The sequence below is a fragment of the Brachyistius frenatus genome, unplaced genomic scaffold (assembly GCF_029030835.1).
Source record: "Brachyistius frenatus isolate BFR_SWC_R1_liver_20210118 unplaced genomic scaffold, ASM2903083v1 Contig_89, whole genome shotgun sequence".
NCBI classification, from domain to species: Eukaryota; Metazoa; Chordata; class Actinopteri; family Embiotocidae; genus Brachyistius; species Brachyistius frenatus.
Genome location: NW_027210688.1, coordinates 1,093,796 through 1,115,786, shown reverse-complemented (window position 1 = coordinate 1,115,786; position 21,991 = coordinate 1,093,796).

Below are 21,991 nucleotides of genomic sequence, written 5' to 3'. Positions count from 1 at the left end.
AGGATTCATCCACAGAGGGATGTTTGGGTTTCAGTTGCGAAACTTTTATTGGACTCTTTTTGTTTCTTTTCTTTTTTCTAGCCTGTTTGGTTTTACAGGACGACGTCGGCCTGACTGACGACTTCCGCTCAGAGAGGAATTAAAGCCCGTTTATTCACACCGACGAGGTCCTTCTCTGCTTCTTTAAGTGGGGAGAAAATCCTGCTCAGGTTTCTCAGCATGTGTTTTTAGGGTTGAAAAGCAGCCTGAGGCCACGAAAGCACATCAGATGGGAGAAATTCACACGTTTGTTTTTGTTTTTTTTCCTCCTTCTTCTGCCATAACAGTGAAACACTAGCACGCTTTAACATGACTGATGTTTTTGCGGACTACTAATGATAAACTCTCCGCCTGGTGAGAGTAAATGAACAGGCAGGGAGGCGGCGGAGTGCTGCTTCTTATTTATTTCTCTGTTTTATTTATTTTTATATTTTTTACATCAGTGCAGGGCTTCTGAGCTGCATGTTTTCACGGTGAAGTGGTTAATTTCTCCGGGCGGAAGCGGATTGTTTCCTACCTTTGCTCGCTCGTCCTCCCACTCGGAGCTCGTCTGGAGCTCAAGCGCTGGCGTTTTATTTGAATTTTTTTGTTTTTTTAAAGCTGTTTTCTTACGGTTTTAGTCGGCAGAAGGCGAACGTACAAAGACCCCGGAAAAAATCACATCAACCGCCCGCTTTGAAATTCCTCAACCAGTGCATGCTTTTTAACATTCAGGTCAGAGAGGGAGGGAGAAAGAGAGGGAGGGAGGGAGAGAAACCATCATTACATCAAGTTTTTTCAATTAATCTCTTAAAAAAAAAAAATACTGAATGGACTGGAATGAAAGTTTGTTCAGATGTTCATGGTTCCAAGAGGATGAATCCGACAACACATAACACAATTAGGTCCCACAATATCTGTTTATATATTGATGCGAGTTGTTTGTGATGTTTCTCTATACATTTTTGGTCAGACATCGCCGTGAGGCCGACATGTTTGTTGTAATTGAAGTATCTCAACAACCATAATTCATTTTGATCAGGGACATTCAGGGTCCCCAGAGGATTAAATCCTCATGACTCCGAACTGGAAGTAGTATGGTTTGACATTTATTTAATAATTAAGCATTATTTTTTAGATTGATGTTGCCAGGAGAAAAATAAACAACAAATGTAAAATCATCAATAAATAATCTTTTTTTTTTTAGGCCTAATATCTAATTAATGCCATTCATTATTTTCAGATGGACAGCCAGAAAACTAATAAGGAACGATTTTAACGATTGACACCATTATGACTTGTATAAAACTTTGATTGACTTTGGATTTGATGAGAGAAGTTGAATGGGAGTCTATGGAGCCGGAGGCTTTTTGGAGCCGACCTCTAGTGGCACTCGCTGGTATTGCAGCTGAAGACACTTCTGGATCAGAACCATCTTTCAGACCTGAAGCTACGAACACTTTATATAGATGGTCTGTTGTTGGCGCTTGTTGTAGTCTGCGTACATGTTGATGACTCAGCAAAAACCCGACAGGTCACCTTTAATCTATGTTTATTTGTCCTTGCTGTTTTCCCGCCTGCAAAGGTGGTTGGGTGTACCGTCCAATAATGAACTTTCTCTCGCCCAGTTTAACAACCTCTGGGTTTCAGGACTCGGGTGTTAAAGTCCTGATTGGCAGCACGTTTATCTCTCCAGAGGCCGGCGAGGTCGTTTGGTCTTTAAAGGGGTGAAGAGCTGCACGGTCACTCGGAAAACTCCGCAGGAAAAGAGCTCGAGGTCACGCAGTCCGAGCTCCATCTCTGGAAGCAGGTTTCACTAATGATCGCAGAGCACGTCGTCCTCTCCCGCCTGAAATTAGCGTTAACACGTGATCGGGGACTCGAGCAGGCGGCTCGGCCTCAGGAGGACGCATCATCGTCTTTACCCACAATGCAATGCAGTCTCAGGAGGAGGAGGGAGGTAGATGATGAGGAAGGTGGACGTGTGAATCTGTTATTTTTAACTGTAGACAGCCTTTGAGTAGGTTTAGTTCCATTTTAAGTCAGCAGTGGGGGAACTGAAAGAACAAGATGTGGGATTGTAAAATGATGTCTAAACTAACTGTTGAACTAAAACACAAACATTCAACTTAATTAGCACTTTTCTAAATTCTAAAATACTAAATGGCTTCTTTTTTTTTTTTTCCTCCAGTCTGAATTACATTTTGTATGTTTTTTCCTCACTGTGATGTGATGTGTTGTAACTGTGACATTAATCGTTAATGACGGCAGGTCACCAAAGGATTTATTAAAAAGACAGTAAGAAACTGGGACTGTCCTCTGAGGAGAAAAAGACGCGACACAAAGCGACAACTCGGCTGTCTGTCGTTTAAAAAGCGAACGTACTCGAGCAGCCGTCGGTGTGTTGCTCTTTAAATGAGCTGCTTCGCCGGTGCATCGCTGTGTTGAGTCAGCGGTATTTTAAGTTGGTCATCACCTACATAAGCAGCTGCACAACATGTGTACAGTCCTTTTGTTACACACACACACACACACACACACACACACACACACACACACACACACACACACACACACACACACACACACACACACACACACACACACAGGGACATGCTGCAGTGCATAAAACATGCAAAAATAAAAAAGGTCAGTGTGAAGGTCGATTGTCGTTGTGAGCTCCTCTCTGATAGCGCTGCTAGCGGTTAGCGTAGATTCTGCTCACTCTTGTGTCTCTGAACATGATGTCATCATCGTGTGTCGCGACGCAAGAAATCGAATCTGAGACGAATCACGTTTCAAACCTCCTTTAAATCACATTTTATGTTGTTTTTTCAAAAATAATTCTGGATATGACAAGAAAGGGATTTTGGACTGCAGTCTGAACGAGGCCTAAATCTCAGAGGGAGGAGTTCGGGGTTCTTGGAGGGGTCAACAAGCTGTCAAACTCAAAACACGAGTTTCTGCAACCAACAACAACCCTTTCCTCTTTCAAGAAGTTATTTTACCCGTAAAAAAATCGATCCTCCTGAAACACCAAGTCCATCTTGTGCCTAAAATAAAAAAAACACCAAACAAACAGCCGAGTTCCCGTCAACAGCCTCATGAACGATGGCTGCTGAGTTTCTAACGGACTAACTGGTATCAGGAAGTTTCTAAGAAAGATGAAAGTCAACTTCCCCGAGAAGAAAAATGTCTTTGTGTTTTTTTTATTTACGGAGTCATTTATTTTGTTCGCCTCATCTACCTGTGAGCTCGCGCTGGGAGGAGGGAGCTCGGTGTGAAACTGAGGCCGCTGATCCATGAGTACAGATTTACTTCACGTGTGTGTGTGTGTGTGTGTGTGTGTGTGTGTGTGTGTGTGTGTGTGTGTGTGTGTGTGTGTGTGTGTGTGTGTGTGTGTGTGTGTGTGTGTGTGTGTGTGTGTGTGTGTGAACGGCTGTCTGCAGAGGTTTCGCTTCGCTAAGCAAGCAACGGGTAAAAAAAACAAGGAACAAAAAAACATGCAGGTTTCTCCGAAGTACAAACGAACCCTCAGACAGAGTCTGAAATAAATATCAACTTCTAGGGAGGAACGAGGGATTTAGTCTGATGTGAACGCCGTCTCATTAACGTCTGACAGCCGAAGCAGCCGACATGTTCTTCATATAGGAGCGAGTCCACAGCTGCTGGATCAGTAGAATATATATTACAGATGCTGCTGGACCTGAATATAGACAAAAGCAGGAGAACACAGGCTGCTAATGAAGGTGTGTGTGTGTGTGTGTGTGTGTGTGTGTGTGTGTGTGTGTGTGTGTGTGTGTGTGTGTGTGTGTGTGTGTGTGTGTCATCAGACAAAAGAGGTTTTTTGTTTTTTGTCATCCTCCGAATCCATAAATATCTTCCGTTTTGCGTGTGCGTTACTTTTCTCTCGGCTCTCTTTCATCTGCAGGACACCGACATCAGGTTTTTAATGAGCTCTGTGTTGTTAGCATCATTAGCGCTAATGCTTTATTATTTGTTGTTGTGCATTAGGACCCTCGCATGCAGCACTTAAACCGGGAACGTGAGCGGATGTTTGTTTTTCTCCGGCAGGTCATATGATCCGAGCTGCAGATGTGAGTTTCAGAAATCATTCAGTAGTTGATTTATTTTTTTGCTTTTACAACAACGAGTCCTTAAAATTAACATCAATGTTTCTCTGAGTTTAGTTTCCAGTTATTAAACATGTTCTCCTGTAAATTATTTCCTGACGAGATTCACTTAATGCCGAGTTTGTAGTGAAATCCGGATACTGGAGATCAGACGCTGCTCTCTGATTGGTCGTGTTGCTGAGAGGTCACAGAGACGTCGACCTGCAGGACGATGTGTCCTGAAGTAGAGAGGTGATTTTGTATTATGGTCCTCAGAATCTGTTCATTGAACTAATAAGCTGAACTCTGCTGTGTTTAAACTGTCAGTCAAACTTTTTTTGTAGCCAGAAGTGACCATATTTGGACGAACTGGGGAGGAACGAGGGGGGGCGGGTCTCACTGAGAACCTGACATGATGCCCCGCCCACATATACTGGAAACGCCCCCAAACGTAGCTCTGTTTAAGGGCTAATATCTACTTAACACTGATGAGAAGGAGGGACTTTATCTAATGACACTGTGATGACTTGTGGAGAACGTTTACTGACTTTGTATTTCAGGAGGGAACTTGATGCTTTTTGAACGGGAGTCTATCGGAGCCCCTGGTGGCTGTTACTGGTATTGCAACTTAAAGTACTTCAGCATCAGCTTCATTTCACAGACCCGGAGATTTCATCCACTTTTTTATACAGTCGCTGGGCCACAAACCGATAGCAGTGATAGCAGCGCGCTTTTAGCATTCATTCATTGGCTGCCAGGTGACCAACAGCAGCCAATCACATTCACGCAGGTGCAGCGTTTAAACAACTCCTCTGCTATCTGCTGCTGCGCCTTTTAACCGCATCTAACTTTAACTATTCACTGTAAATAGTTTCAAATATCTCGTTAAATCTGCGAGTCCATCTCACGTGTTTTTTCCTTTGATCCAAACGCCTGTAATATCCCGTTAAACTGTGAGGAGAGGAGGAGCTTTTACTGGCAGCCTTTAAATTACAAGAAGTTTGTGTCCGTTAAACGAGCCCTCGGGTGGTGTTGGTGTTGATTTACGAACACAAAGTCTGTGCTGTGATTTTGATGTTTGTGGTATTCGACAGGCCGACTGGAAAATAAGAAAAATGCAGCATGGCAGCGCTCCAAGTAGATCTGCCGGGTGTCTCGTGGATAAATCTTAACGATAATGATAATCCTTTAAAGGTCAGTTCTCTGAAATGATAGAACACGTCGGTTCTTGCCTTTAAAAAAAAAAAAAAAAAAAAAAACTGGGCTTGGAATCCACAGCTGAAACTCTCAGAGGAGAATCCAGGTAGAATAAACCTTCCCTCTCCTCAGACGCTCGTCCAAACCTCCCTGCGGGGATGGATGAGTTGATTTCTTTGGTGATTTGGGCGGACTGACCCTTTACCACAGCGCTGCATTGGAACATGTTAAAGCAAGAGGAGGCCCTGCAGCTGCTCTCCTCCCTCTCCTGTGAGCGAGAGGCCCTTTTTTTGTTTTTTGTTTAAGTGCCGAGTGGCTCTACAAAAACTACAATACCAGGAGACATGTTTAATATTCCTTTCTGTACATCAGATATTTTATTTTGCATGAAATCAGATATTTGCCCCGTTAATATTCTCCAGCTTCCATTATGCACAAAAAACATTTTTATACTTTGACCAAGAAAATGATGCCTGGGAGGCGTTTCACTACTGGGGGCTGCAGTCGCACCGAGGGGGGCCGCGGCTGACGAAGAGCCACAGTGACCCCTACAGGACGGAGGGGGGAGGACCTGACGGGGACACCGAGGTCTGAGGAGGAGGAGGAGGAGATGAAGAGAGAGAAAAGAAAATTAGGAAGAGAACTAATCTGAACTGAAATAGGAGAATTATTTTTGTATTTCTTTTCCTCCAGGGTATATGATTAATATAATGTACAGCACTGTTATACACACCTTTTAGAAACAGGAGAATAAATCGAGTGTCCTTCAACCCACCTGTAAACTAAGTTATATATACAAACAGATATTAACGTTGCAGAGATTAGGAACCAAAACCAAAACTTAATTTACTGCTGAGAAAATGAAAGTAAACTTCCCTCAAACTGACACCGAATCCAAAGTGAAGTCACGTTTCCATGACTCCAGTGTTTGCTTGACATCACCAGGTTTTTAGTGATCTGTATTAAACATGTTTTGTTTGAATAAATCTTCGATTTATGTTAACTGTTGGTTTCTGATGAACTCTTCACAGAGTCTGATGGTTTGTTGTAGCTGAAATATTCCTGATTGACTGACCTTCTGGACTGTTGTTTCTCTTCTTCTCATATTATGGACTGCTTCAGTAGTTGAATGGAGCCGTTTGCTGTGGAGCGACACGACCTCGACGCCAGGTCACTTCTGACAAGACTCACCTGTTACCTGGAAACCATTAAGAGCCGGTTAATGTACCGACGATGGTATGAAACGCCGGCCCCAACGGTCACCTCAATGGCATCAAAGCAGAAAGTTATTTCCATTTTTTATTTCATAGTTTTGATGTCTTTTAGTTTTGTTCTACAATATAGAAAATATAAGAAATAAAGAAAACTAAACTGCAATACCAGCGAGTGCCACTAGAGGTCGGCTCCAAAAAGCCTCCGGCTCCATAGACTCCCATTCAACTTCTCTCATCAAATCCAAAGTGAATAAAATGTGTCCATCAGTTATCTCGGTGTTGTTAGCTAAAGTCACTCCTTCTTATTAGTTTTCTGGAGGTCCATCTGAAAATAATCCCTCATTCATTAGAAAAGAAGATTCAAGAAGACCTGTTTTTGGGGGCGTGTCTGTTTGATTGACAGGCCCGTGGTGCAGTCAGATTACAGCTATCGGTGGGCGGGACGTAGTATCGTCAGGTTTCCAATCAGATCGAGTCAGATCCACCGCTGGCTCCTCCCCCAGCTCGTCCAAATATGGTCACTTCCTGCTCCAAACCGCTCCGAACTAGCAAAGATGGTGACGGACAGAATCTGAACTGGAGGATTCATAATGTTCACAAACCAACAATGACATCACTGATGGATGATGATTGGTTGAGATGCTTTGGTTGCTATGATACCAGTTATCAGTGGAAGTAATGGTTAATTTCTCTGTTGAAAGTAGCTGATTTCACAGATAGTTTGTCGAGTTGAGTCCCTCTGAATGAAAGAAAGACCGAAGCTCGTAGGGAGAGAGGACCGACCCGAGTGAGGAAACATCTCAGGGAGGACCATCGTTTGGTTCCAGAGCTGAAGTTTGAGGGAGCCCAGTTCAAGAAGGAGTTTCGTACGAGAAAAAAACACACAGGGCACCTCGTTGCGCTGCTGGTGTTAAAAAAAAACAATGTCACTCCCATTAAAAGCTATTTAAAAAATATGCTGCGCTGTTTTAGCCAATCACAAAGGATCCTCATCAAGTTTTTTGCAACAAAAAAATCTTTACATCCCTAAACTCAAATATGTTTTAAATGTTAGTATCCAGCAGTGAGTCTCACTTCCTTTAACTGGCTGCAAACCGTATGATAATGCAGCCAATACACATAATCCCCTACCTCGGACGACCTCCCCTCACTCTGATGGTGGCTGTTAATAGTGAGCTGGTTGATAACCGACTGCAGGTGTATTGTTTGTAAATAAACTGATTACCTGATGCTGAATAAAAGGAGGATGGTTACCGGGCCGGCTAACGCCTCTCGCCGGCTGACACGCGGCGTGCAGACAATAAGAGTGAGTCAGTTCCTGAGCGAACGAACAGTTGGAGAGAAAACGAGCGAGCAGCAGCTGAAAATAAAAACCAACGCAGAGGGAACTCAGCAGCCTGCAGGTGGTCCGAGTAAATAAAGGAGAAGCAGGAGCAAGAGAAAATTAAATGGAGGGGCTTGTTATTTTATTTTTATTTTTTTTTTTATCCTCCATGGATGTAACTCGTGTATGCAACCAAACCCACTCCGGTTTCAAGAAAGTCATTTAGTGGCAGTTCAAAACAACGAGAAGCTTTTTATCTCCGCTTCAACATGATAAAAAAAAACAACAACTTAAAAATCTCCCTACGGCTGCAGGAGAGGATCCTGACTGACTGTTTCACGATACTTGGTCGGATTATTGATTGATGAAATATGCTGTTGATGACTCTGATCGTCCAGCAGTATATTCATCTCATTAAATCAACGCTGCCGTGTGAAGTATTATGTGAAGTATTTTCTTTCTCAGATGTCATTTTTTCTGAAATGACGTTTTATTGAATTTAACGTCCAAAAATTCAGAGAAAAGCAGCAAATTATCAAATGTTTTGGAATTTTTTATTTTGATTGAATTGATTTAACAGACTTTGTGTAAATAATTTTACGACACATGTTGAAGTCAAATGAAATACAATTCCCTTCCTGGTTTGTTATTTAACAGAAGCTGTTAAATAATGAAGCCTAAAATCACTATGAAACTCGGTTGACCCGTGGCAGTAAATAGCAGTTCGAGTTACATAATGCTTTTTTTTTTTTTTTCCCGTTCAGGAGGTCTGACAGGAAGCGCATCAAAAGACGGCCTGATTACGCAGGTCAGTTTTATAAAAAGACGATTATACAACGGTGATTATGTAATCAGCGGATCAAACGCAGAACAAAAGATAACGGGACAAAGGGTGAAGCGTGTAGGCAGGGAGGAAGAACTCTGCATGTTCAGCTGCGTGAGCGCTTCGCTGCACTTCGCTGCACTTCTTCAGCAATTATTAAAAGTTTCTGTTGTGTTGATTGTGATAGCTCACGAAATGCAACACGTCGGGCTTCGTGAGAGACGGAGAGCAAAGAAATCCACCGATGGAGGGTTTTCTAAACCCGTGTACCATCTAAAGTGAAGACGCAAAGCCGTTGCCATGACAGCAGGCGACGCTTAAAAAAAAATCTGAATGTTCGCGGGCGTAAATCTAGAGGAATAAATACAAAAAAATGTGGGGCGGAAAATGTGCAAAGAGAAGCTGGAAGAACTGGTGCTGAAAGAAAATGAGGAGAAAAGTGTGCAACTCTTGTCGTCTGAGGATGTTTCATGCGTCGAGTCGCTGCAGCGGATTACAGCTTCATGCAGAAACGCTGTCTTTGGTGTCAGATGAGGTCTCGTGGCCGAACATGTCGTCTGTCCACAAACTTTTGGCTCTTTCGTTCCTTAAAGACGGAGTTTCTCCCGGCGGTGACGGCGACCGTGGAGACCTCGGTCCGCTCCACCTGACGGTTTCCACCTGTTCGCCGTTCCAACGCCGACGTCCTCCGTCTTCAACGATGTTTCCCTCCCGGTGTTTGTCGACAGGTCGAAGGAGGTGGTGGGGGGGGGGGGGGTTGCCAAACCCAGATGACCGCCGGGGGCTCGTGCCACAGCAGGTGTTCGGCCATATTGGCACGGCCGTTAATTACCCGCAGTCCCGCGCAAAACAACGCGGGCGCCGGGGCGGGCACCATATTGCCACAATATCGTCATGACAACACACACAAAAAAAAAAAGTACACACCGGGAGCGTCGACCAGAGCCCGGCGGTGGTGAATTTTCATGATGATGATTGTGAATAAAGAGGGAAATAATTACCGGCGGTGCACTCGCCAAAACCTACTCCATCTGTGTGTGTGTGTGTGTGTGTGTGTGTGTGTGTGTGTGTGTGTGTGTGTGTGTGTGTGTGTGTGTCGAGGCGGGGCACCCGGAGCTTTGTGGCGAGCACCACCCGATTCCATTCCAGATGAAATGGGATAGCAACACAATTATCTCAAGTCCAATTCTTTGAGGCCTATTGTGTCTGTAAACTGAGCCTGAGCGAAGGATTAATGTGTCTGTGGGGTTTTAGAGAGGAGGGATGGAGGAGTGGGGGGGGGCAGTGGAAAGCTGTTGCTTCATCTCTCTGGTGAATAGACTCTAAGCTCTAACCGTCAGTGAGGTGGTGGAGGAGGAGGAGGAGGAGGAGGAGGAGAGGAGGAATCGGCCTTCGTGGACGAGCAGCGACAGAGAAGCAGAAGAAACAACAACAACAAAAACCAGCTCATTTATGCCGTCAGACGTAATGAACACAGCAAGTATTCACACACACACACACACACACACACACACACACACACACACACACACACACACACACACACACACACAGAGAGAGAGAGAGACGGGTGGGAATCGTAGCCGACCCAGCCGTCACCACGGCAACAGATTGGCAAAACGCTGGCCGTGTTCTCCCAGGATGCTCGGCTCCCCCCCTCATCTGGTCTAATTTACCATCCAGTGATGAAATGACGAGTAAGAGCACGAAAATCTACGGTTTTAGATTTCACCGAGACGACGACGTCGTCTGAGCCGTTTGGGGGCGTGTCTCCCCAGCTTGTCCAAATATGGTCACTTTGGTCTGGCTCCAAAAAACTAAAACAAAACTCTGACCTTTGTGTAATTGCAAACGTGTGTGTGCAATAAAACACGACGTGTCTCACCGGCTATATATATTTATATATCTATTTATATCTATTTATGTAAATAGATATGTATATTTATATTTATATCTATATATATGTGAGAGCCGGCCTGCTGTTCCGTCCACCCTGTAGAGATACCGCTGACATTTACGGTCCCGTTTTTATGCCTTGTCATATTTCAGCCATATTTGCGTTGGATTAATGCTCCGTTTCCTTTTCCCTTTTTTTTTATTGATATTTTGAAATCGTGTCCCTCGGTGGACGACGAGCCGATTAGCCGGCAGGAATGCGGATGCCCAACCTGCCTCTCTGAAGCCACTCCATTGATCACTCGCTCAGTCAGGACATTTTCAATCATTATTTGTTTTCATCATTTACCGAGAATCGTTTCTGTGGCGTGAATATTTATCCCCTCGGACGTCGGCGTTAATGATAACTGCCTCCATATAACTTCCATCAGCGTGTCGTTTACGTGAGCGGAGGAGTTGTTGTTGTTGTTGTGCGGTTCGGTCCTGTGATGGGTTCACCTGAACGCCGGTCACATGATCCATTCACATCCTAACGAACTGACGAGGATCATCTGCGTGGCGTGAAATAGAAAGTCTGGATTTTGACAAAACATATTTTACTGGATTCTTGTCAGTATTTGGAGGAGAAAGCTGCCCTTCCCCTCCCCCTTCCTCCTCCTCCTCCTCCTCCTCCTCCTCCTTTTGACTTTCCAGAAATCAATCACACACCGCTGCCGCCTGGCAAAAATAAAAAAACTTTTCCATCCACACTTTTCCATCGGGTGTGACGCCCTCAGGCTGTTGTAACTCTGCTGGTTTGATTTTTATTTTTTATTTTTGTTTTACACTGCACAACAATAACAACCTGCCTCTCTGTCGAATCAAACCCACAATGCACCTGCTGTAAGTCAGACCGCGGTCGGGCCCGGAGGGAGGCGACATTTTGTTCCTGTACGGTCAGAAAAGTAAATACTTTAAAAACTGAACTTTGGGGTCAAAAAGAATTTATTATACTGAGAATTCGTTTTTTTATTATTATGAATGAAAAGAAGGATTTCCTAAATATGTCACTAGAAACTGAATTTGTATTGAATTTGTTTTCCTCAACGTGAATAATTGCTTTGAAAAGCTGAGTTTGAATCAGGTTGGATTGAGAAAGCATTTCAAGCGCTTCAGACAAAACTTGACCTATTATTTACTTGGTAATAAAGATTCATCCTCTGGGGATCACGAACATCCTCAGCGGTCGACCCAGTAACTGTTCTGGAAGCATCACAAATACAGAAAGTTACGTTTCTGCGGTCAGTTCACAGTAAACAGATAATTATTGACCTCGGAGCTCCGGTCGATTTTCAAACTGAGCAGAAGAAAAGCTTAAAAAACTCCCGACTCGGAGCTTCAACGAGTCCCGTGTGACGCATGATTTGAAATGTCAGTTTCTCCTTCATTAAATGTAAGAGGGGACCCCACCACCCACCACCCCACCACCCCACCACCTCCCCCCATGTACGACCTGCTCTGCTATCATCAGATATTCCCGTCGGACCACCGGAGAGCCGGATTAGAAAACAGCAACGTCTCTTTCGACCGAACTTTTAACAAGGAAATCCACAATCAGACGAAGGCGCCGTCGAAGCGTGAAAAGCACGGAGTGGTTTTGGAGAGCGTGACTAATGATGACGAGGTTGTCAGACTTTGTTGAATCTCTTTCAGAGCCAGACGGGAGACTTGTTCAGGGTTCTTTGAACATACAATAATTCTGCGGAGGGTCCTCGTGCTGTGTTTTGCATACTTTTATAAAAACATGTTCTCAATAGACCGCATCTGAGACGGGAAAATGGCCCGAGTGCTGTTTTCATTGCACATGGATATGGATCGTCTTTAAAAATAAATCAAAATCAATGTCACCTCACCACTCTGCATTGTAAATGCTGCTTTTCAGAAACTGCTGCAAAACCTCATCAGTAACGTCGGAGCTGCAGAGTTTGAATAAGAGAAAATCAACAGGTCGAAAAAAACTTGAGCGTTAATGGAAGAGTGACAGCTGCTCGGTAATCACTTTAGAAACAAAGGACTCTTTAAACCGGCGCGAAACACGTCAAATCCTGTTTCTATTTAATTAAATGCATCTTTTTTTTTATTTACACGTTTTGTGTTTTAAAGGCGGAAGAAGTCTGAATAAAGCAGATCGCTGCACTCAAATCCAGACAAAAAGAACTTGTGTTGGATAAAAGACGAATGCAACAACCTTTATAACAGTCAGTAAAAACATGGAAGACGAAGGAAGGAAAGTATAACGCCTTAAAATGCGAATGAAGAGAATACAAAAAGAAATTGCAAGACCAAACATCGGGAACAGAAGCACAGAAGAGACATTTTTCGCCTGAAATGTTTAAGGTGCTGGAAGTCGCGTGCCACCGTATGCGTAAAAACAACACTGTTGCTAGGCAACGTCAACGTGGGTGGACGGGCGTCCAGAAGCCACAGAGGCTAACGATTCATCGAGCTAACGGGGAAGTCACGTAACGCAGCTCGTGAACACCACAAGAGGGCGCCGTTCACACGGACTCTCCTCAGTGGACGTGGTGAATACGACCAACATTTGACCGAGGACATTTTCTCTTCCTGGACTGCATGCTGCTTTTTTTTTTTTTTTTTAAGCCGGTTATAAATCACCATCAAATGATGAAAAAGAAGCTCAGGGAATGCTGTGAAACCCCAGATATCATGATTATGGTGAACATTGATCTGGAAGAGCTTCACATTTAAAAGCATCTCAAACGAGCCACAGATGAACGAAACCAGCTCGTTAAGACCGACTTAAAGAAAACTGTTTTTACAGTTTGTTTCATTTACTGATCGCTGAGCTGACGGCTTCATTCATTATTGGTGTTTCCCGATACACACACGGCCACACACACACACACACACACACACACACACGGCCACACACACACACACACACACACACACACACACACACACACACACACACACACACACACACACACACACCGGCCTCCTCGTCATGTTGTCTGACGCGGTTTCGACTGCACGGCCTCGTTTCATTTTGTATTTTTTTAATTGCCGTTTTGCTATCTGGCTGCAGATGAAGCGACGTCGCGCGTGTTTGTTTACATCGTTAAAGAAAAGCCGGAATAAACAGCGAAGATGTCAAAGATCGCTCACGTCGCTCTTCTATCGAAAGATCTCGTCTTCAGATCTCCGGCTCGCAGCAAATATTAAACTTAGGAAACATACGAGCTGCAGCGCAGAGACACAAACAAACAAACAAACAAACAAACAATGTGACACAATCAAAACAAAGATCCAGATTAGCAATAGATGCGTTTGAGGAATGACCTCGTATTAAAAACCGAATCTTGTAAAAGATTTGAATCACCTTTACAAACAGAACTTCCTTTATTAATAAAACCTTCATCGTTTACAATCACTAAACTGCTGCCAGCTAACCGTAAATATCGGAACAACAGGAAGTGACGGTGTTTGTGGGAAATGTGTTCTCATGATGGGAATGTTAAAGTCAAATATTTGAAGTGCAGCAGGATTATTTTCACAGGAATGTATTACATGTGACTCTATCAGGTGGTAGTTGTTTAAAAACAAAAAAAGGTTTTCATTGACTTGCAATTTTAGCAAATTTCACCCCCCCCCCCCCCCAAGAACAAATCATTTCAAACTGCAAGTTATATTGCAATTTTTTAATAAAAGCTGCCTTAAAATCAAACATTTTTCATCCCAACAATCACAAAAAACACCCCAGTAACGATTTCAATGACTCTTTTTCTAAAGTGCTCAGAAATCTTTCCTCTTCCGTACCGTAATACGATATTCAATACGTCCCTGGTCTTTAAATACAAGAGTCCCAGTTGTACCTGATTATCATCCCAGTGATTGAAAACACTCAAATCCAATCTCACCTTCAAATTGACTGTGAATCCCAGAGGGTCACATATTCCTCTCAGATGTAATATTCCTTTCACGAAGAGGAGTTTTATAAACGACGATATAAAGGTCCTCTTTCTTCAAATATGTTGTTTACTGATGCTTTGACTGTGGATTTAAGTAAATACCCGAGGCTTCAATCGAATAAACATAAATATTCATCGACCGTGAAGATGAGAGAAAGCCGGAGGAGCTTTAAACGACATACTTAGTCCACAAATTAGCAGGAAAAGTCATCAAATGTGACGAGATGTCGTGAGATAACAGTCAATGTGCCGTTTCAGGAACATCAGAAACGTCCGGCCTCGAACGTACATCCCGTTTCCTACCGAGGGAATCCAGCGACCGTCTGGCAGATCCTCCAGTTAGTCGGGTTAATCAGGAAAAAATCAATCAATCAAAGAATCTGGGAGCTTTATTTAATGGACCTCAAATAATGTGAAAATCCCCCAAAAACACGACAACACAGGATTTTTTTTTACACAGAGCTTCAGGTGAAGAAACGTCTGAAGAGAACATTTAAAAAAAGGAGGCTTAAAACTTCAAAAATTCTAATGAAGGAAGAAACTTTTGTCTTTGTGCTTCTGTGACATGTTATTTAAACGGATAAATTGGGGATGCCGCTGCGTCTGTTTTGAACAGAGCAGCCGGAGACCATTTTATCTCCTCGCACACAGTCGTGTTTCTCTCCACCGCAGACCAACACTGCTTTTAACTTTTTGAGAGTGAGCCGCGACAAAGGATGGCGGCTTTTAAATGCAAAAAAAAAAAAAGAAAGAAGAGTGGGGATAAAAAATTTAAAAAAAATAGCAAGCATGGCGATGAGCGATAGACCAGCTAATTGTGTCCTGGGAGATAAAGACGGCAGTAAAAAAAAAGAGAAGTAGAAACTCCCTCTTGGTTATCGGCCTCCTTCTGAGACGACGGCGGCTTGGAGTTACTTCTCTGAGAAAAAAAAAAAAAAAAGAAAAGGCTTGTTAAAAGGAAATAAAAAAATAAAAAGGTGTGAGGAGGCACAAAGGACTCTTATCCACCTTCCAGTGAGGCGACAAAAGGAAAAAAAAAATCTCAGCTCCGGCTAATTACAAGCCAGGTGATGAAAGAGTCGGAAAAAAGAAAGAAAATCCTTCCATGGAGGAGGTGGTGAGGTCAACACCCCCCCCCCACACACACACACACACACACACACACACACACACACACACACACACACACACACACACACACACACACACACACACACACACACACACACACACACACACACACACACACACATACACACACACACACACACACACACACATATATATACACATACACACACACACACACACACACACACACATATACATACACACACACACACACACACACACACACACACACACACACACACACACATACACACACACACACACACACACACACACACACACACACACACACACACACACACACACACACACACACACACACACACACACACACACACACACACACACTACCACCTCCTCTGCTCTGACACTCCATCCAATGGGGAGGGGGGGGTGATTTGATGGACACGGAAAAATAAAAACAGTCTCCAATCAAATGAAAGCAAAGTTCCCTCTGAAACATCAGACTCACTCGTTCCTTCTGCTTCAGAGCCATTTAACCTTGTGATGATTCTTTTTATTACTTTGAAATGTGTGAAACAAATACAGGCTGAGGACGGGGGAGGAGGGGGAGGGGAGGGGGGGGGTGAGAAAGAGTGGGAGCAAATCCAGGCAGGTGTTTTTCGTCTCTAAAAATCGCAGCAACTGGGATGGTTTCCAAATACCTGATGTCTTTATGTTTTGGCTGAGTTCTCTGACTTGTTGTGTTTCTCCAGCTCAGATGCACCTGAACGCATCGCATCACACTTCCCCCCCTTTCTTTCTTTTAAATGGACTCATAGCAGAAGCCCAAAAAAATGGACATTACAATTTTATCCAACTACGGCTAAATGAAATAAACAATGCAGAGACTTCACAGAAATATTTCAGTTCTAATCTTTTTATTTTTGTATTTATTAAACTTAGAGAACAATGGATCGCGACTGATTTAACTCGTACGTAGTTTCACAGAATCAATTTTAACGTGTCAGCGCGCAAAATAGCGTGAAAGTATTTACCGTCGGAAACATCTTAAACATCTGTAGGTTAGCAGTCGGTCTGTTTCCTCACCGACCGTAAATATAGATCTCTAAGAAATGACAACAGGAGATTCAAAAATAGTGTTTGCGCCCCGAAGTCGTGCCGGAAGACGATGGCGCGGTAATTATCGGTGGAAACGCTGAGGGAGCTCGGCGCCGTGCGGACCGACAGAAAGCTGCACAGCAGGAAGTGCTCGGCGCTGCTGCGGTTTTATTCCTGCAGTAAATGAGCAAAAAATAAACCAAACGGTTCTGCTGTCATAATACAGTTAGTGCTCGCTGCAGCGACGACAGTTTGTTGAAGTTGAAGCGGAAATGTTTGCAGCCAGAAATTCACAGTTTGTTTTCTCTTCAAAATCATTTCTGCTTGTACGTCCGCTGGTTTACGTTCTTGTTTCGTTGTCCAGTCTGACGTGTTTTTCGTTATGTGTCCTTGAAGTAGCGTTGACGCCTTCAAATAACAAAAAACGTTTGTGAACGTTACGAATCCTCCAGTTCAGATTCTGTCCGTCGCCATCTTTGCTAGTTCGGAGCGGTTCGGAGCAGGAAGTGACCATATTTGGACGAGATGGGGGAGGAGTCAGCCTGACATCCCGCCCACCGATAGCTGTAACCTGACTGCACCACAGGCCTGTCAATCAAACAGACACGCCCCCAAAAACAGGTCTTCTTGAATCTTCTTTTCTAATGAATGAGGGATTATTTTCAGATGGACCTCCAGAAAACTAAGAAGAAGGAGTGACTTTAGCTAACAACACCGAGATAACTGATGGACACATTTTATTCACTTTGGATTTGATGAGAGAAGTTGAATGGGAGTCTATGGAGCCGGAGGCTTTTTGGAGCCGACCTCTAGTGGCACTCGCTGGTATTGCAGCTGAAGACACTTCTGGATCAGAACCATTTTACAGACCTGAAGCTACGAACACTTTTCTATCCAGTCTGTGTTTTGAATCGATTTTGTTTCATGTTTTAACGTGTCTGCGAAGCTTTAAGTGTAACACAACAGTCCAGCAATAATCCAGGTTTTACCTCGAGGTGTCAAAATATCAGGAACACCTCTCGGCATCACAAATAAAAGCCTCGAAAAAGGACCATTAAAATAAATCCACACCTCTCAGTCAGATTGAAAACATTACGACTGTTATGAGTGGAGGATTTATTTCAGGTGTTGAGCATCAAACCGAACGCTGCACCCGTCGGCGGGTTTAACGTCACGGCTGATCGGCGTGTCGGACCGCCGCGCTGCTACCGAGACCGACGTCTCTACGTGATCTGACTTCACGTCACATTGACTTCAAACACAACCACACCGTGAAAACACACACACACACACACACACACACACACACACACACACACACACACACACACACACACACACACACACACACACACACACACACACACTCCCTCCGTCCGGCTCTAACCGCCTGCAGCAACACATTCAAAGGTCAACGCTCAACAACGGCCACTTCAACATTTCAGGAAGCTGCTGCAGGTGAAGTCACGTGACAACACTCCCAATTACACACATTAAACGCACATAAAACACACGGTACGCTTTGTTGAAGTTCCATTTTGTCGAGTTTGTCGACGTGCCAGATAAAGTGCGATGTCTGCCGAGAGTTAAAATCCTGCGACGGCCAATCGGCACGTCGGGCCGCCCGTAATTTAATTAATAACTCTTCAGTCTAATTAGCAGGCGACGGGCTGGGAGGGAGAAAACAGCTCCAGTCACCTGGGCCTCCCCTCCATTACAGCCCTCCAGAAGATGGAGACGACAGGAGGAGTCGCGCGTGTGTGTGTGTGTGTGTGTGTGTGTGTGTGTGTGTGTGTGTGTGTGTGTGTGTGTGTGTGTGTGTGTGTGTGTGTGTGTGTGTGTGTGTGTGTGTGTGTAGAGGTGCTGATCAGCTGTAAGTCCTCTGGGGTGCAACGTGTTTTCTAACAGCAGGAACGACGCCTTCGTGTTATCTGCTGGCGGCGAGAACGTTCTCTGGAAGAAGATAGAAAAAGAAGAAGTGGCGTGAGGTTTTACCGTTGGGATTTATTGACAAGTTGTGGAGCGACGGCGACGAGGCCTGTCGACGCTCGCCGTCTGCTTGTGCGGGTAATTAAAAGTGATTGAGTCGGCCCCCTCGCGCCTCCACAAGCGATAATATCATCGGGGTGTGGAGATTAAAAAAATAAAACACCATCAGCACAGGGAGGGAGAGTTTCCACAGCTGGGCTCGGGGTCAAAGGTCAGATTTGATGAGTTTTCTGTCAGTACGAGACCAAAAACCAAAACATTTGCACCTTCTGCAGATGTTCATAAACCAAAACTCCCCCCTCAGGTTTCAGAGACAAAACTATTGACTTGTAAAATCAAGACAGCAGAAAGTTACAAAATCAACATTTTCGTGACGACAGTTTGAAATATTTTGAGGACGAGCTGTACGTTTAAAAAAAAATTGTTTTTGAACTTTATCATAAAACAAACAAACAAAAACAAAAAAATCAATAAAGCTTGAAATTATAGATTTCTGTTCCCATGATGGAAATACACACACACGGCTGCAAGGCATGCTGGGTAGGAGCTGTTGCTGATCGTGTGTATTTAGAGGAAGAAGAAACGGTTCCTGAAAAACAAAACTGACCTGAAAGTCGTCGAATTTAAAAGTTTGGTTTGGTTCACTCGAAGCCTCGTTTTGAGTTTATTTACCTGAAGATGGAGCGATCGATTCGCTCACCAGGAAGGAAGTGATCTCTGCGCCGAGTCGCCTCGCTGCTGCTCCAACTTCATCTCTGATTCTTCTTCTTATTTCAGATCGTCAGAACGAACGTTGAATCGTCCTGAGATGCTGATTTGGTCCCGAGTCGTTAGTTTACTTCAGTAAATCTTACTTTAAATCTCCGTATTTCACTCTTTTTTTTTTTTAACTCTGCACTCCTTCGACCTCGCCAGCATCCACCAATAACATGCGAGGCGTTTGGGGAACATCGGTAAATCGTAGCATCTTCGAATACTTTTCCATGTGAGGCCGTTTCGGGAAGTTTATCGACAGAAAAAACATCCTTTCCCCTCAAATATACGATTTTGTACGATAATGTGTCGTCTAATTTTATTTTTCTTAAAATGTTATATTAATAAATATTTTCGTGAAGGAAGTTTCATTGAGGAACTCCAGTCCTGGTATGAACCATTTTTGATTGATACCCATTGATATATTTTAATATCTTGATTTTCATGAATGATTGAAAGAGGTGCTGATCAGCTGTAAGTCCTCTGGGGTGCACTAACAGCAGGAACGACGCCTCAAGAAGATTCTCACATCATTTTATTTTTATTAAGAATCCTTTTTATCAACTTCTATAACAGGACTGAAGATGCTCTAATTTTTGATGTCTTCCAGCTCCTTTCTTTTCCCCAACACGGTAAAACGCATCTGTAAATAATTACAATGCAAAGTGATCCAATAAAGAACCAAATTAGTACGCAGCATTTATCAAATTAAGTCTCAGCCCTTTGGAAATTTTTGATTTGTAAAATTATATTTTTCCATCATCTGAGCACAGTTTCAGAAACAGTGGAGGCTCGTCCTCTGGGGAACACGACCGTCATCGTTTGAATGCCATCTTTGGAATTTATACGTGAAGATGGCGCCAAAGAAAAAAGGTCGTTGTGCTTTTCATCCTCTGGCTTCTCATTATTGATAATTATCATTATTATCTACAGAAACTTCAGCATCTGACATTATTTTCTGAGAAGGAAGCAGCACACCGAATGAAACGCCTCCTCCACAATAAGAGAGGATATAAAAATGTGATTAAACCCCTGCGACGTCGGCAGGCCTCATTCTGGCTTCCTGCTCAGCAAACACATAAATCAGAGCGAGCGGCGGCGCTGAGTTTCGCTCGCCTCCTCCGTCAAGTTGCTCGATGTCGCCTGAAGTGTAAAACGGACCCCAGCGACTCGCTGTTATGGAGACGGCGATGAAACTCCTGATGGCTCTCCTGACGAGCTCCCGCTTCAAAGGAGATCTCCCTCTCCGTCGCTCCTCGCCGGCCTACCTCCGCTTCCCGCTCTCTCTCCGTTTGCATCCGAGCTGAGTGTGCAGGTGAAGAGGGACTCGCATGAAAGGAAACCGAAGGAGAACGAATCCGGTGACTCGCGGAGCGGCGAGGCGAGGCACGAGACGGATGCGGTGATTTGAAGGAGCTGCCGGTGTGGGTGTCATCATCATTATCATCACGGCTCCGCTGAAGGCCGGCAGCGTCCCGCAGAACAGAACTTAAAGGAGAGAGGAGGAACAAGGAGGAACAAGGAGGATCCGGTAAAGCAGCAGAGGGGCAGTACGGAGGTGTGACGGGGTCAGAGGGCGTTACCTACGTTTATTGTTTATGTCACGGAAATCAGATTCTTCTAATCAGAAATTGGATATAAAAGAGTTCGTAGCTTCAGGTCTGTAAAATGGTTCTGATCCAGAAGTGTCTCCAGCTGCAATACCAGCGAGTGCCACTAGAGGTCGGCTCCAAAAAGCCTCCGGCTCCATAGACTCCCATTCAACTTCTCTCATCAAATCCAAAGTGAATAAAATGTGTCCATCAGTTATCTCGGTGTTGTTAGCTAAAGTCACTCCTTCTTCTTAGTTTTCTGGAGGTCCATCTGAAAATAATCCCTCATTCATTAGAAAAGAAGATTCAAGAAGACCTGTTTTTGGGGGCGTGTCTGTTTGATTGACAGGCCTGTGGTGCAGTCAGGTTACAGCTATCGGTGGGCGGGACGTAGTATCATCAGGTTTCCAATCAGATCGGTCAGATCCACCGCTGGCTCCTCCCCCAGCTCGTCCAAATATGGTCACTTCCTGCTCCAAACCGCTCCGAACTTTCAGTTTCAGTTTGTTTCAGATAAATCAGGAACTCAGCGGGTCAAACGGACGGACTGATGTCTGGTGAAATATGAGTCCATGCGTGACACCTCATGAGATGTTTTTGAAGCGTCCTTCAGCCCCGAGGATGACGATGATGATGATGAAGTTTGCTTCATCTCCTAAATGGGATATTTCAGACCAAATTTCATTAGTTTCATCGTGACTGTTTCCCGCTGGGAGCGAGATTTTTCATCTGTAATATGAAATGATCCGTGTTATGTTCCTGCTCTGAGTGTGTGTGTGTGTGTGTGTGTGTGTGTGTGTGTGTGTGTGTGTGTGTGTGTGTGTGTGTGTGTGTGTGTGTGTGTGTGTGTGTGTGTGTGTGTGTGTGTGTGTGTGTGTGTGTGTGTGTGTGTGTGTGTGTGTGTGTGTG